Genomic DNA, 13,883 nt, shown 5'->3' with positions numbered 1-13,883 from the left:
TTGTCGACTCTCTTCAGTCCTCGCAGTGTCCCACTTCTTCTTAGCTAACCTTTTTCTCTGTATACACTCCTGAAGTTCCTCGTTCTGCCGCCAAATCACCTTGTCCACTTTCCTGTTTCCAGATGACACACCGAGTACCCTCGGTGTTCCCTATGAAAGTCCCCCAGTGACTTTCATTTTCAGCTGTACAAGAAATCAAGTTGTTCTGCAGTTTTTGTGTTGGTCCCACATCTTCTCCAGTGTGGCCATAATCAAAAAAGACCCCGCCCAACGTGGGGCTCTAACCCACGACCCTGAGATTAAGAGTCTCATGCTCTACCGACTGAGCTAGCCGGGCCGCTAAAAGGACACCTGAAAAGACCCTTTGACCCTCAATAAAGCAACATTTTTCCAGGCGTGTTTAAGCAAAGTCCCACTCTGTTTCAGCAATCACTTTTAGATCAGCTGCAACTATTTAGCCGTTTGTTTTCTGCATCTTCCTCCAGACAGTAAGTCTTAGGCTTGGAATAAATTGCTTCGAACAAATCGTTTGCATGCACATCATGGCCACCTCACTTGACGTGAGTTGATGTGGAGGGTCAGTTGTGCGCGTGGTCAGAAATTACTGCCAGGAGTGCCCGAGGTGCATTCTCGTAAGAATGTTGCGGCAGCATTATCTCAGCAGCACAATGGTATATGGTAGAGAAGGATTATGCAATAGTGTTGCCATGTCTTTTCCTTTGTGCAACAAAAGACAATCACGAGTTGTTAAAGTTTTCAAAGTTGTTCAATACAAATATGTCTAAATCATTAGCAACATGCAGATAAAAGTAATGTCAGGAGTGGGATTTGAACCCACGCCTCCACTGGAGACCAGAAGTCCCTTTGGGGAAGGAGTTCCTCCTTGAGTCTGGCGCCTTAGACCGCTCGGCCATCCTGACAGACGTTGGTGGGCGCCGACTCTTTAGGACAGTGGAACTAAGTCATTAGCTTGTTATTCTCTAATTCAATCAACATACTCGAGGTGTTCTTGAGGAAAGTCTCAATTTGTTGTAATACTCACCTTTGTCTCAGCGGGAAAGGGCCGTCAGTCGGGACTTTGCGCAACTTATGACAGTGTAATGAAGTGAGTGAAGCTCTTGTTTGTGAGTTTAGTGGGTTTCAGTTGGAGTGTTGGTTAGATGATCGATATTGTTTGGCAAAACGTTTGTACGGGTAGCCAAGTCTGGCTGCAGTTGCAGCTGGATTTTCTGAATTGCTACTTTTTCGAAAACCTCAGCATCCATCGTAGGGCTTGCAGCCTTTTGTTACGCTTATGCACAGTTTGGGAAAACTGATTGGAAACATGGTTACGTGTATAAACGACAACAAAATTGCGGTACTCCGAGTTTTATCTAGTCAGGTAAAGTCGGTTTCCATATCCCAATTTGTGAAATCACCTCCCCTGAGAAAGCCGACTGTAATTTGGCTACTTTACTGTGTGTAATTGCAGGAAGTGACTTTCAATTTCAGCTGTACAAGAAATCAAGGTTTTGTGCAGTTTTAGTGTTGGTCCCAGATCTTATCCAGTGTGGCCGTATTAAAAGCACCACGCATAACGTGGGGCTCAAACCCACGACCCTGAGATTAAAAGTCTCATGCTCTACCGCATGAGCTAGCCGGGCCTCAAAGAGGACCCTGAAAAGACCCTTTGACCTTCAATGAGCAACATATTTCCAGGCGTCTTTGAGCAAAGTCCCACTTTGTTTCAGCAATCGCTCTTAGATCAGCTGCAACTATTTAGCCGTTTGTTTTCTGCAACTTCCTCCAGACAGTAAGTCTTAAGCTTGGAGTATATTGCTTTGAACTAACCGTTTGTCCTCATTCTTGATCCTGTCCATCCTCGTTACTCCCAAAGAGAACCTCAACATCTTAAGCTCTGCTACCTCCAGCTCTGCCTCCTGTGTTTTCTTTAGTGCCGCTGTCTCTAAGCCGAAGAACATCGCTGGTCTCACCACTGTCTTGAGACGGTGGCTTCCTTTCATTCTCGCTGACACTCTTTTATCACACAACCCACCTGACACTTTTGTCCACCCGTTCCAACCTGATTGCAGTCGCCTCTTCACCTCTTTTCCACACTCTCCGTTGCTCTGAACCGTTGACCCTAAGTACTTAAAGTCCTGCACCTTCTTCACCTCTGCCCCCTGTAACCTCACCGTTCCACCTGGGTCCCTCTCATTGACACACATCTCAGTTTTCCAGAGCAGACCTCCATCTCTCTAGATTTTCCTCCACCTGCTCCCTGTTCTCACTACAAATCACAATGTCATCCGCAAACATCATAGTCCACGGAGATTCCAGTCTAACCTCATCTGTCAGCCTGTCCGCCACCAGAGCAAGGAAGAAGGGGCTCAGAGCCGATCCTTGATGCAGACCCACCGCCACCTTGAACTCCTCTGTCACATCTACAGCACACCTCACCGCGGTCTTACAGCTTTCATACATGTCCTCCATCACTCTAACATACTTCTCTGCCACTCCAGAATTCCTCATACAATACCACAGCTCCTCTCTCGGCACCCTGTCATACGCTTTCTCTAAGTCTACGAAGACACAATGCAACTCCCCATGACCTTCTCTGTATTTCTCCATCGGCATCCTCAAAGCAAATACTTCATCTGTTGGACTCTTTCTAGGCATGAAACCATATTGCTCACCTCTGCCCTTAGCCTAGCTTCCACTACTATTTCCCACAACTTCATTGTGTGGCTCATCAACTTTATTCCTCTGTAGTTGCCACAGCTCTGCTCATCTCCCTTGTTCTTAAAAATGGGCACCAGTACACTTCTCCTCCAGTCCTCGGCCCTCCTCTCACTCTCCAAGATCTTGTTAAACAAACTAGTCAGAAACTCTACTGCCACCTCTCCTAGACACTTTCATACCTCCACAGGTATGTCATCAGGACCCGCTTCCTTTCCACTCTTCATCCTTTTCAACGTCCTCCTCACTTCACTCTTACTAATCTTGGCTACTTCCTGCTCCACACCATTCATTGCTACTTTTTCGAAAACCTCAGCATCCATCGTAGGGCTTGCAGCCTTTTGTTACGCTTATGCACAGTTTGAGAAAACTGATTGGAAACATGGTTACGTGTATAAACGACAACAAAATTGCGGTACTCCGAGTGGTATCTAGTCAGGTAAAGTCGGTTTCCATATCCCAATTTGTGAAATCACCTCCCCTGAGAAAGCCGACTGTAATTTGGCTACTTTACTGTGTGTAATTGCAGGAAGTTACTTTCAATTTCAGCTGTACAAGAAATCAAGGTTTTGTGCAGTTTTAGTGTTGGTCCCAGATCTTATCCAGTGTGGCCGTATTAAAAGCACCACACATAACGTGGGGCTCGAACCCACGACCCTGAGATTAAAAGTCTCATGCTCTACCGCCTGAGCTAGCCGGGCCTCAAAGAGGACCCTGAAAAGACCCTTTGACCTTCAATGAGCAACATATTTCCAGGCGTCTTTGAGCAAAGTCCCACTTTATTTCAGCAATCGCTCTTAGATCAGCTGCAACTATTTAGCCGTTTGTTTTCTGCAACTTCCTCCAGACAGTAAGTCTTAAGCTTGGAGTATATTGCTTTGAACTAACCGTTTGTCCTCATTCTTGATCCTGTCCATCCTCGTTACTCCCAAAGAGAACCTCAACATCTTAAGCTCTGCTACCTCCAGCTCTGCCTCCTGTGTTTTCTTTAGTGCCGCTGTCTCTAAGCCGAAGAACATCGCTGGTCTCACCACTGTCTTGAGACGGTGGCTTCCTTTCATTCTCGCTGACACTCTTTTATCACACAACCCACCTGACACTTTTGTCCACCCGTTCCAACCTGATTGCAGTCGCCTCTTCACCTCTTTTCCACACTCTCCGTTGCTCTGAACCGTTGACCCTAAGTACTTAAAGTCCTGCACCTTCTTCACCTCTGCCCCCTGTAACCTCACCGTTCCACCTGGGTCCCTCTCATTGACACACATCTCAGTTTTCCAGAGCAGACCTCCATCTCTCTAGATTTTCCTCCACCTGCTCCCTGTTCTCACTACAAATCACAATGTCATCCGCAAACATCATAGTCCACGGAGATTCCAGTCTAACCTCATCTGTCAGCCTGTCCGCCACCAGAGCAAGGAAGAAGGGGCTCAGAGCCGATCCTTGATGCAGACCCACCGCCACCTTGAACTCCTCTGTCACATCTACAGCACACCTCACCGCGGTCTTACAGCTTTCATACATGTCCTCCATCACTCTAACATACTTCTCTGCCACTCCAGAATTCCTCATACAATACCACAGCTCCTCTCTCGGCACCCTGTCATACGCTTTCTCTAAGTCTACGAAGACACAATGCAACTCCCCATGACCTTCTCTGTATTTCTCCATCGGCATCCTCAAAGCAAATACTTCATCTGTTGGACTCTTTCTAGGCATGAAACCATATTGCTCACCTCTGCCCTTAGACTAGCTTCCACTACTATTTCCCACAACTTCATTGTGTGGCTCATCAACTTTATTCCTCTGTAGTTGCCACAGCTCTGCTCATCTCCCTTGTTCTTAAAAATGGGCACCAGTACACTTCTCCTCCAGTCCTCGGCCCTCCTCTCACTCTCCAAGATCTTGTTAAACAAACTAGTCAGAAACTCTACTGCCACCTCTCCTAGACACTTTCATACCTCCACAGGTATGTCATCAGGACCCGCTGCCTTTCCACTCTTCATCCTTTTCAACGTCCTCCTCACTTCACTCTTACTAATCTTGGCTACTTCCTGCTCCACACCAGTCACCTCTTCTACTCTTTGTTCCCTTTCATTTTCCTCATTGATTAACTCTTAAAAAGTTCTCCTTCCATCTTCCCATCACAATCCTGGCACCTGTCAATTTATTTTCATCCTTATCGTTAATCACCCTAACCTGCTGCACATCCTTCCCATCTCTGTCTCTTAGTCTGGCCAACCTGAACAAATCCACCCCTCCCTCTTTAGTGTCCAACCTAGCATACAAGTCCTCATATGCTCTTTGCCACCTCTACCTTCACCTTACGCTGCATCTCCCTGTACTCTTGTCGACTCTCTTCAGTCCTCGCAGTGTCCCACTTCTTCTTAGCTAACCTTTTTCTCTGTATACACTCCTGAAGTTCCTCGTTCTGCCGCCAAATCACCTTGTCCACTTTCCTGTTTCCAGATGACACACCGAGTACCCTCGGTGTTCCCTATGAAAGTCCCCCAGTGACTTTCATTTTCAGCTGTACAAGAAATCAAGTTGTTCTGCAGTTTTTGTGTTGGTCCCACATCTTCTCCAGTGTGGCCATAATCAAAAAAGACCCCGCCCAACGTGGGGCTCTAACCCACGACCCTGAGATTAAGAGTCTCATGCTCTACCGACTGAGCTAGCCGGGCCGCTAAAAGGACACCTGAAAAGACCCTTTGACCCTCAATAAAGCAACATTTTTCCAGGCGTGTTTAAGCAAAGTCCCACTCTGTTTCAGCAATCACTTTTAGATCAGCTGCAACTATTTAGCCGTTTGTTTTCTGCATCTTCCTCCAGACAGTAAGTCTTAGGCTTGGAATAAATTGCTTCGAACAAATCGTTTGCATGCACATCATGGCCACCTCACTTGACGTGAGTTGATGTGGAGGGTCAGTTGTGCGCGTGGTCAGAAATTACTGCCAGGAGTGCCCGAGGTGCATTCTCGTAAGAATGTTGCGGCAGCATTATCTCAGCAGCACAATGGTATATGGTAGAGAAGGATTATGCAATAGTGTTGCCATGTCTTTTGCTTTGTGCAACAAAAGACAATCACGAGTTGTTAAAGTTTTCAAAGTTGTTCAATACAAATATGTCTAAATCATTAGCAACATGCAGATAAAAGTAATGTCAGGAGTGGGATTTGAACCCACGCCTCCACTGGAGACCAGAAGTCCCTTTGGGGAAGGAGTTCCTCCTTGAGTCTGGCGCCTTAGACCGCTCGGCCATCCTGACAGACGTTGGTGGGCGCCGACTCTTTAGGACAGTGGAACTAAGTCATTAGGTTGTTATTCTCTAATTCAATCAACATACTCGAGGTGTTCTTGAGGAAAGTCTCAATTTGTTGTAATACTCACCTTTGTCTCAGCGGGAAAGGGCCGTCAGTCGGGACTTTGCGCAACTTATGACAGTGTAATGAAGTGAGTGAAGCTCTTGTTTGTGAGTTTAGTGGGTTTCAGTTGGAGTGTTGGTTAGATGATCGATATTGTTTGGCAAAACGTTTGTACGGGTAGCCAAGTCTGGCTGCAGTTGCAGCTGGATTTTCTGAATTGCTACTTTTTCGAAAACCTCAGCATCCATCGTAGGGCTTGCAGCCTTTTGTTACGCTTATGCACAGTTTGGGAAAACTGATTGGAAACATGGTTACGTGTATAAACGACAACAAAATTGCGGTACTCCGAGTTTTATCTAGTCAGGTAAAGTCGGTTTCCATATCCCAATTTGTGAAATCACCTCCCCTGAGAAAGCCGACTGTAATTTGGCTACTTTACTGTGTGTAATTGCAGGAAGTGACTTTCAATTTCAGCTGTACAAGAAATCAAGGTTTTGTGCAGTTTTAGTGTTGGTCCCAGATCTTATCCAGTGTGGCCGTATTAAAAGCACCACGCATAACGTGGGGCTCAAACCCACGACCCTGAGATTAAAAGTCTCATGCTCTACCGCATGAGCTAGCCGGGCCTCAAAGAGGACCCTGAAAAGACCCTTTGACCTTCAATGAGCAACATATTTCCAGGCGTCTTTGAGCAAAGTCCCACTTTGTTTCAGCAATCGCTCTTAGATCAGCTGCAACTATTTAGCCGTTTGTTTTCTGCAACTTCCTCCAGACAGTAAGTCTTAAGCTTGGAGTATATTGCTTTGAACTAACCGTTTGTCCTCATTCTTGATCCTGTCCATCCTCGTTACTCCCAAAGAGAACCTCAACATCTTAAGCTCTGCTACCTCCAGCTCTGCCTCCTGTGTTTTCTTTAGTGCCGCTGTCTCTAAGCCGAAGAACATCGCTGGTCTCACCACTGTCTTGAGACGGTGGCTTCCTTTCATTCTCGCTGACACTCTTTTATCACACAACCCACCTGACACTTTTGTCCACCCGTTCCAACCTGATTGCAGTCGCCTCTTCACCTCTTTTCCACACTCTCCGTTGCTCTGAACCGTTGACCCTAAGTACTTAAAGTCCTGCACCTTCTTCACCTCTGCCCCCTGTAACCTCACCGTTCCACCTGGGTCCCTCTCATTGACACACATCTCAGTTTTCCAGAGCAGACCTCCATCTCTCTAGATTTTCCTCCACCTGCTCCCTGTTCTCACTACAAATCACAATGTCATCCGCAAACATCATAGTCCACGGAGATTCCAGTCTAACCTCATCTGTCAGCCTGTCCGCCACCAGATAAAGGAAGAAGGGGCTCAGAGCCGATCCTTGATGCAGACCCACCGCCACCTTGAACTCCTCTGTCACATCTACAGCACACCTCACCGCGGTCTTACAGCTTTCATACATGTCCTCCATCACTCTAACATACTTCTCTGCCACTCCAGAATTCCTCATACAATACCACAGCTCCTCTCTCGGCACCCTGTCATACGCTTTCTCTAAGTCTACGAAGACACAATGCAACTCCCCATGACCTTCTCTGTATTTCTCCATCGGCATCCTCAAAGCAAATACTTCATCTGTTGGACTCTTTCTAGGCATGAAACCATATTGCTCACCTCTGCCCTTAGCCTAGCTTCCACTACTATTTCCCACAACTTCATTGTGTGGCTCATCAACTTTATTCCTCTGTAGTTGCCACAGCTCTGCTCATCTCCCTTGTTCTTAAAAATGGGCACCAGTACACTTCTCCTCCAGTCCTCGGCCCTCCTCTCACTCTCCAAGATCTTGTTAAACAAACTAGTCAGAAACTCTACTGCCACCTCTCCTAGACACTTTCATACCTCCACAGGTATGTCATCAGGACCCGCTTCCTTTCCTCTCTTCATCCTTTTCAACGTCCTCCTCACTTCACTCTTACTAATCTTGGCTACTTCCTGCTCCACACCATTCATTGCTACTTTTTCGAAAACCTCAGCATCCATCGTAGGGCTTGCAGCCTTTTGTTACGCTTATGCACAGTTTGAGAAAACTGATTGGAAACATGGTTACGTGTATAAACGACAACAAAATTGCGGTACTCCGAGTGGTATCTAGTCAGGTAAAGTCGGTTTCCATATCCCAATTTGTGAAATCACCTCCCCTGAGAAAGCCGACTGTAATTTGGCTACTTTACTGTGTGTAATTGCAGGAAGTGACTTTCAATTTCAGCTGTACAAGAAATCAAGGTTTTGTGCAGTTTTAGTGTTGGTCCCAGATCTTATCCAGTGTGGCCGTATTAAAAGCACCACACATAACGTGGGGCTCGAACCCACGACCCTGAAATTAAAAGTCTCATGCTCTACCGCCTGAGCTAGCCGGGCCTCAAAGAGGACCCTGAAAAGACCCTTTGACCTTCAATGAGCAACATATTTCCAGGCGTCTTTGAGCAAAGTCCCACTTTATTTCAGCAATCGCTCTTAGATCAGCTGCAACTATTTAGCCGTTTGTTTTCTGCAACTTCCTCCAGACAGTAAGTCTTAAGCTTGGAGTATATTGCTTTGAACTAACCGTTTGTCCTCATTCTTGATCCTGTCCATCCTCGTTACTCCCAAAGAGAACCTCAACATCTTAAGCTCTGCTACCTCCAGCTCTGCCTCCTGTGTTTTCTTTAGTGCCGCTGTCTCTAAGCCGAAGAACATCGCTGGTCTCACCACTGTCTTGAGACGGTGGCTTCCTTTCATTCTCGCTGACACTCTTTTATCACACAACCCACCTGACACTTTTGTCCACCCGTTCCAACCTGATTGCAGTCGCCTCTTCACCTCTTTTCCACACTCTCCGTTGCTCTGAACCGTTGACCCTAAGTACTTAAAGTCCTGCACCTTCTTCACCTCTGCCCCCTGTAACCTCACCGTTCCACCTGGGTCCCTCTCATTGACACACATCTCAGTTTTCCAGAGCAGACCTCCATCTCTCTAGATTTTCCTCCACCTGCTCCCTGTTCTCACTACAAATCACAATGTCATCCGCAAACATCATAGTCCACGGAGATTCCAGTCTAACCTCATCTGTCAGCCTGTCCGCCACCAGAGCAAGGAAGAAGGGGCTCAGAGCCGATCCTTGATGCAGACCCACCGCCACCTTGAACTCCTCTGTCACATCTACAGCACACCTCACCGCGGTCTTACAGCTTTCATACATGTCCTCCATCACTCTAACATACTTCTCTGCCACTCCAGAATTCCTCATACAATACCACAGCTCCTCTCTCGGCACCCTGTCATACGCTTTCTCTAAGTCTACGAAGACACAATGCAACTCCCCATGACCTTCTCTGTATTTCTCCATCGGCATCCTCAAAGCAAATACTTCATCTGTTGGACTCTTTCTAGGCATGAAACCATATTGCTCACCTCTGCCCTTAGACTAGCTTCCACTACTATTTCCCACAACTTCATTGTGTGGCTCATCAACTTTATTCCTCTGTAGTTGCCACAGCTCTGCTCATCTCCCTTGTTCTTAAAAATGGGCACCAGTACACTTCTCCTCCAGTCCTCGGCCCTCCTCTCACTCTCCAAGATCTTGTTAAACAAACTAGTCAGAAACTCTACTGCCACCTCTCCTAGACACTTTCATACCTCCACAGGTATGTCATCAGGACCCGCTGCCTTTCCACTCTTCATCCTTTTCAACGTCCTCCTCACTTCACTCTTACTAATCTTGGCTACTTCCTGCTCCACACCAGTCACCTCTTCTACTCTTTGTTCCCTTTCATTTTCCTCATTGATTAACTCTTAAAAAGTTCTCCTTCCATCTTCCCATCACAATCCTGGCACCTGTCAATTTATTTTCATCCTTATCGTTAATCACCCTAACCTGCTGCACATCCTTCCCATCTCTGTCTCTTAGTCTGGCCAACCTGAACAAATCCACCCCTCCCTCTTTAGTGTCCAACCTAGCATACAAGTCCTCATATGCTCTTTGCCACCTCTACCTTCACCTTACGCTGCATCTCCCTGTACTCTTGTCGACTCTCTTCAGTCCTCGCAGTGTCCCACTTCTTCTTAGCTAACCTTTTTCTCTGTATACACTCCTGAAGTTCCTCGTTCTGCCGCCAAATCACCTTGTCCACTTTCCTCTTTCCAGATGACACACCGAGTACCCTCGGTGTTCCCTATGAAAGTCCCCCAGTGACTTTCATTTTCAGCTGTACAAGAAATCAAGTTGTTCTGCAGTTTTTGTGTTGGTCCCACATCTTCTCCAGTGTGGCCATAATCAAAAAAGACCCCGCCCAACGTGGGGCTCGAACCCACGACCCTGAGATTAAGAGTCTCATGCTCTACCGACTGAGCTAGCCGGGCCGCTAAAAGAACACCTGAAAAGACCCTTTGACCCTCAATAAAGCAACATTTTTCCAGGCGTGTTTAAGCAAAGTCCCACTCTGTTTCAGCAATCACTTTTAGATCAGCTGCAACTATTTAGCCGTTTGTTTTCTGCATCTTCCTCCAGACAGTAAGTCTTAGGCTTGGAATAACTTGCTTCGAACTAATCGTTTGCATGCACATCATGGCCACCTCACTTGACGTGAGTTGATGTGGAGGGTCAGTTGTGCGCGTGGTCAGAAATTACTGCCAGGAGTGCCCGAGGTGCATTCTCGTAAGAATGTTGCGGCAGCATTATCTCAGCAGCACAATGGTATATGGTAGAGAAGGATTATGCAATAGTGTTGCCATGTCTTTTGCTTTGTGCAACAAAAGACAATCACGAGTTGTTAAAGTTTTCAAAGTTGTTCAATACAAATATGTCTAAATCATTAGCAACATGCAGATAAAAGTAATGTCAGGAGTGGGATTTGAACCCACGCCTCCACTGGAGACCAGAAGTCCCTTTGGGGAAGGAGTTCTTCCTTGAGTCTGGCGCCTTAGACCGCTTGGCCATCCTGACAGACGTTGGTGGGCGCCGACTCTTTAGGACAGTGGAACTAAGTCATTAGGTTGTTATTCTCTAATTCAATCAACATACTCGAGGTGTTCTTGAGGAAAGTCTCAATTTGTTGTAATACTCACCTTTGTCTCAGCGGGAAAGGGCCGTCAGTCGGGACTTTGCGCAACTTATGACAGTGTAATGAAGTGAGTGAAGCTCTTGTTTGTGAGTTTAGTGGGTTTCAGTTGGAGTGTTGGTTAGATGATCGATATTGTTTGGCAAAACGTTTGTACGGGTAGCCAAGTCTGGCTGCAGTTGCAGCTGGATTTTCTGAATTGCTACTTTTTCGAAAACCTCAGCATCCATCGTAGGGCTTGCAGCCTTTTGTTACGCTTATGCACAGTTTGAGAAAACTGATTGGAAACATGGTTACGTGTATAAACGACAACAAAATTGCGGTACTCCGAGTGGTATCTAGTCGGGTAAAGTCGGTTTCCATATCCCAATTTGTGAAATCACCTCCCCTGAGAAAGCCGACTGTAATTTGGCTACTTTACTGTGTGTAATTGCAGGAAATGACTTTCAATTTCAGCTGTACAAGAAATCAAGGTTTTGTGCAGTTTTAGTGTTGGTCCCAGATCTTATCCAGTGTGGCCGTATTAAAAGCACCACACATAACGTGGGGCTCGAACCCACGACCCTGAGATTAAAAGTCTCATGCTCTACCGCCTGAGCTAGCCGGGCCTCAAAGAGGACCCTGAAAAGACCCTTTGACCTTCAATGAGCAACATATTTCCAGGCGTCTTTGAGCAAAGTCCCACTTTATTTCAGCAATCGCTCTTAGATCAGCTGCAACTATTTAGCCGTTTGTTTTCTGCAACTTCCTCCAGACAGTAAGTCTTAAGCTTGGAGTATATTGCTTTGAACTAACCGTTTGTCCTCATTCTTGATCCTGTCCATCCTCGTTACTCCCAAAGAGAACCTCAACATCTTAAGCTCTGCTACCTCCAGCTCTGCCTCCTGTGTTTTCTTTAGTGCCGCTGTCTCTAAGCCGAAGAACATCGCTGGTCTCACCACTGTCTTGAGACGGTGGCTTCCTTTCATTCTCGCTGACACTCTTTTATCACACAACCCACGTGACACTTTTGTCCACCCGTTCCAACCTGATTGCAGTCGCCTCTTCACCTCTTTTCCACACTCTCCGTTGCTCTGAACCGTTGACCCTAAGTACTTAAAGTCCTGCACCTTCTTCACCTCTGCCCCCTGTAACCTCACCGTTCCACCTGGGTCCCTCTCATTGACACACATCTCAGTTTTCCAGAGCAGACCTCCATCTCTCTAGATTTTCCTCCACCTGCTCCCTGTTCTCACTACAAATCACAATGTCATCCGCAAACATCATAGTCCACGGAGATTCCAGTCTAACCTCATCTGTCAGCCTGTCCGCCACCAGAGCAAGGAAGAAGGGGCTCAGAGCCGATCCTTGATGCAGACCCACCGCCACCTTGAACTCCTCTGTCACATCTACAGCACACCTCACCGCGGTCTTACAGCTTTCATACATGTCCTCCATCACTCTAACATACTTCTCTGCCACTCCAGAATTCCTCATACAATACCACAGCTCCTCTCTCGGCACCCTGTCATACGCTTTCTCTAAGTCTACGAAGACACAATGCAACTCCCCATGACCTTCTCTGTATTTCTCCATCGGCATCCTCAAAGCAAATACTTCATCTGTTGGACTCTTTCTAGGCATGAAACCATATTGCTCACCTCTGCCCTTAGCCTAGCTTCCACTACTATTTCCCACAACTTCATTGTGTGGCTCATCAACTTTATTCCTCTGTAGTTGCCACAGCTCTGCTCATCTCCCTTGTTCTTAAAAATGGGCACCAGTACACTTCTCCTCCAGTCCTCGGCCCTCCTCTCACTCTCCAAGATCTTGTTAAACAAACTAGTCAGAAACTCTACTGCCACCTCTCCTAGACACTTTCATACCTCCACAGGTATGTCATCAGGACCCGCTTCCTTTCCACTCTTCATCCTTTTCAACGTCCTCCTCACTTCACTCTTACTAATCTTGGCTACTTCCTGCTCCACACCATTCATTGCTACTTTTTCGAAAACCTCAGCATCCATCGTAGGGCTTGCAGCCTTTTGTTACGCTTATGCACAGTTTGAGAAAACTGATTGGAAACATGGTTACGTGTATAAACGACAACAAAATTGCGGTACTCCGAGTGGTATCTAGTCAGGTAAAGTCGGTTTCCATATCCCAATTTGTGAAATCACCTCCCCTGAGAAAGCCGACTGTAATTTGGCTACTTTACTGTGTGTAATTGCAGGAAGTGACTTTCAATTTCAGCTGTACAAGAAATCAAGGTTTTGTGCAGTTTTAGTGTTGGTCCCAGATCTTATCCAGTGTGGCCGTATTAAAAGCACCACACATAACGTGGGGCTCGAACCCACGACCCTGAGATTAAAAGTCTCATGCTCTACCGCCTGAGCTAGCCGGGCCTCAAAGAGGACCCTGAAAAGACCGTTTGACCTTCAATGAGCAACATATTTCCAGGCGTCTTTGAGCAAAGTCCCACTTTATTTCAGCAATCGCTCTTAGATCAGCTGCAACTATTTAGCCGTTTGTTTTCTGCAACTTCCTCCAGACAGTAAGTCTTAAGCTTGGAGTATATTGCTTTGAACTAACCGTTTGTCCTCATTCTTGATCCTGTCCATCCTCGTTACTCCCAAAGAGAACCTCAACATCTTAAGCTCTGCTACCTCCAGCTCTGCCTCCTGTGTTTTCTTTAGTGCCGCTGTCTCTAAGCCGAAGAACATCGCTGGTCTCACCACTGTCTTG

At 46.6% G+C, this 13,883-nt stretch overlaps 6 non-coding genes across 6 annotated transcripts; all 6 read right to left on the bottom strand.

Annotated features, from left to right (window-relative positions):
* Window positions 1–264: 264 nt before the first annotated feature.
* On the bottom strand, window positions 265–337 carry trnak-cuu (transfer RNA lysine (anticodon CUU)). The gene has a single exon. It is a non-coding gene; the product is annotated as a tRNA-Lys (tRNA).
* Window positions 338–813: 476 nt separating this feature from the next.
* trnal-caa (transfer RNA leucine (anticodon CAA)) lies at window positions 814–920 on the bottom strand. The gene is made up of 2 exons: window positions 883–920; window positions 814–858 (listed from the first exon to the last, which is right to left on the bottom strand). It is a non-coding gene; the product is annotated as a tRNA-Leu (tRNA).
* A 4,406-nt stretch (window positions 921–5,326) lies between these two features.
* trnak-cuu (transfer RNA lysine (anticodon CUU)) lies at window positions 5,327–5,399 on the bottom strand. The gene has a single exon. It is a non-coding gene; the product is annotated as a tRNA-Lys (tRNA).
* Window positions 5,400–5,875: 476 nt separating this feature from the next.
* trnal-caa (transfer RNA leucine (anticodon CAA)) lies at window positions 5,876–5,982 on the bottom strand. Its single transcript has 2 exons — window positions 5,945–5,982; window positions 5,876–5,920 (listed from the first exon to the last, which is right to left on the bottom strand). It is a non-coding gene; the product is annotated as a tRNA-Leu (tRNA).
* Window positions 5,983–10,388: 4,406 nt separating this feature from the next.
* On the bottom strand, window positions 10,389–10,461 carry trnak-cuu (transfer RNA lysine (anticodon CUU)). The gene has a single exon. It is a non-coding gene; the product is annotated as a tRNA-Lys (tRNA).
* A 476-nt stretch (window positions 10,462–10,937) lies between these two features.
* Window positions 10,938–11,044, bottom strand: trnal-caa (transfer RNA leucine (anticodon CAA)). The gene is made up of 2 exons: window positions 11,007–11,044; window positions 10,938–10,982 (listed from the first exon to the last, which is right to left on the bottom strand). It is a non-coding gene; the product is annotated as a tRNA-Leu (tRNA).
* Window positions 11,045–13,883: the final 2,839 nt, after the last annotated feature.

Source organism: Channa argus, unplaced genomic scaffold (assembly GCF_033026475.1).
Source record: "Channa argus isolate prfri unplaced genomic scaffold, Channa argus male v1.0 Contig139, whole genome shotgun sequence".
NCBI lineage: Eukaryota > Metazoa > Chordata > Actinopteri > Anabantiformes > Channidae > Channa > Channa argus.
Note: the sequence above shows the minus strand (reverse complement) of the source record. Positions and strands in the feature narration are given on the sequence as shown.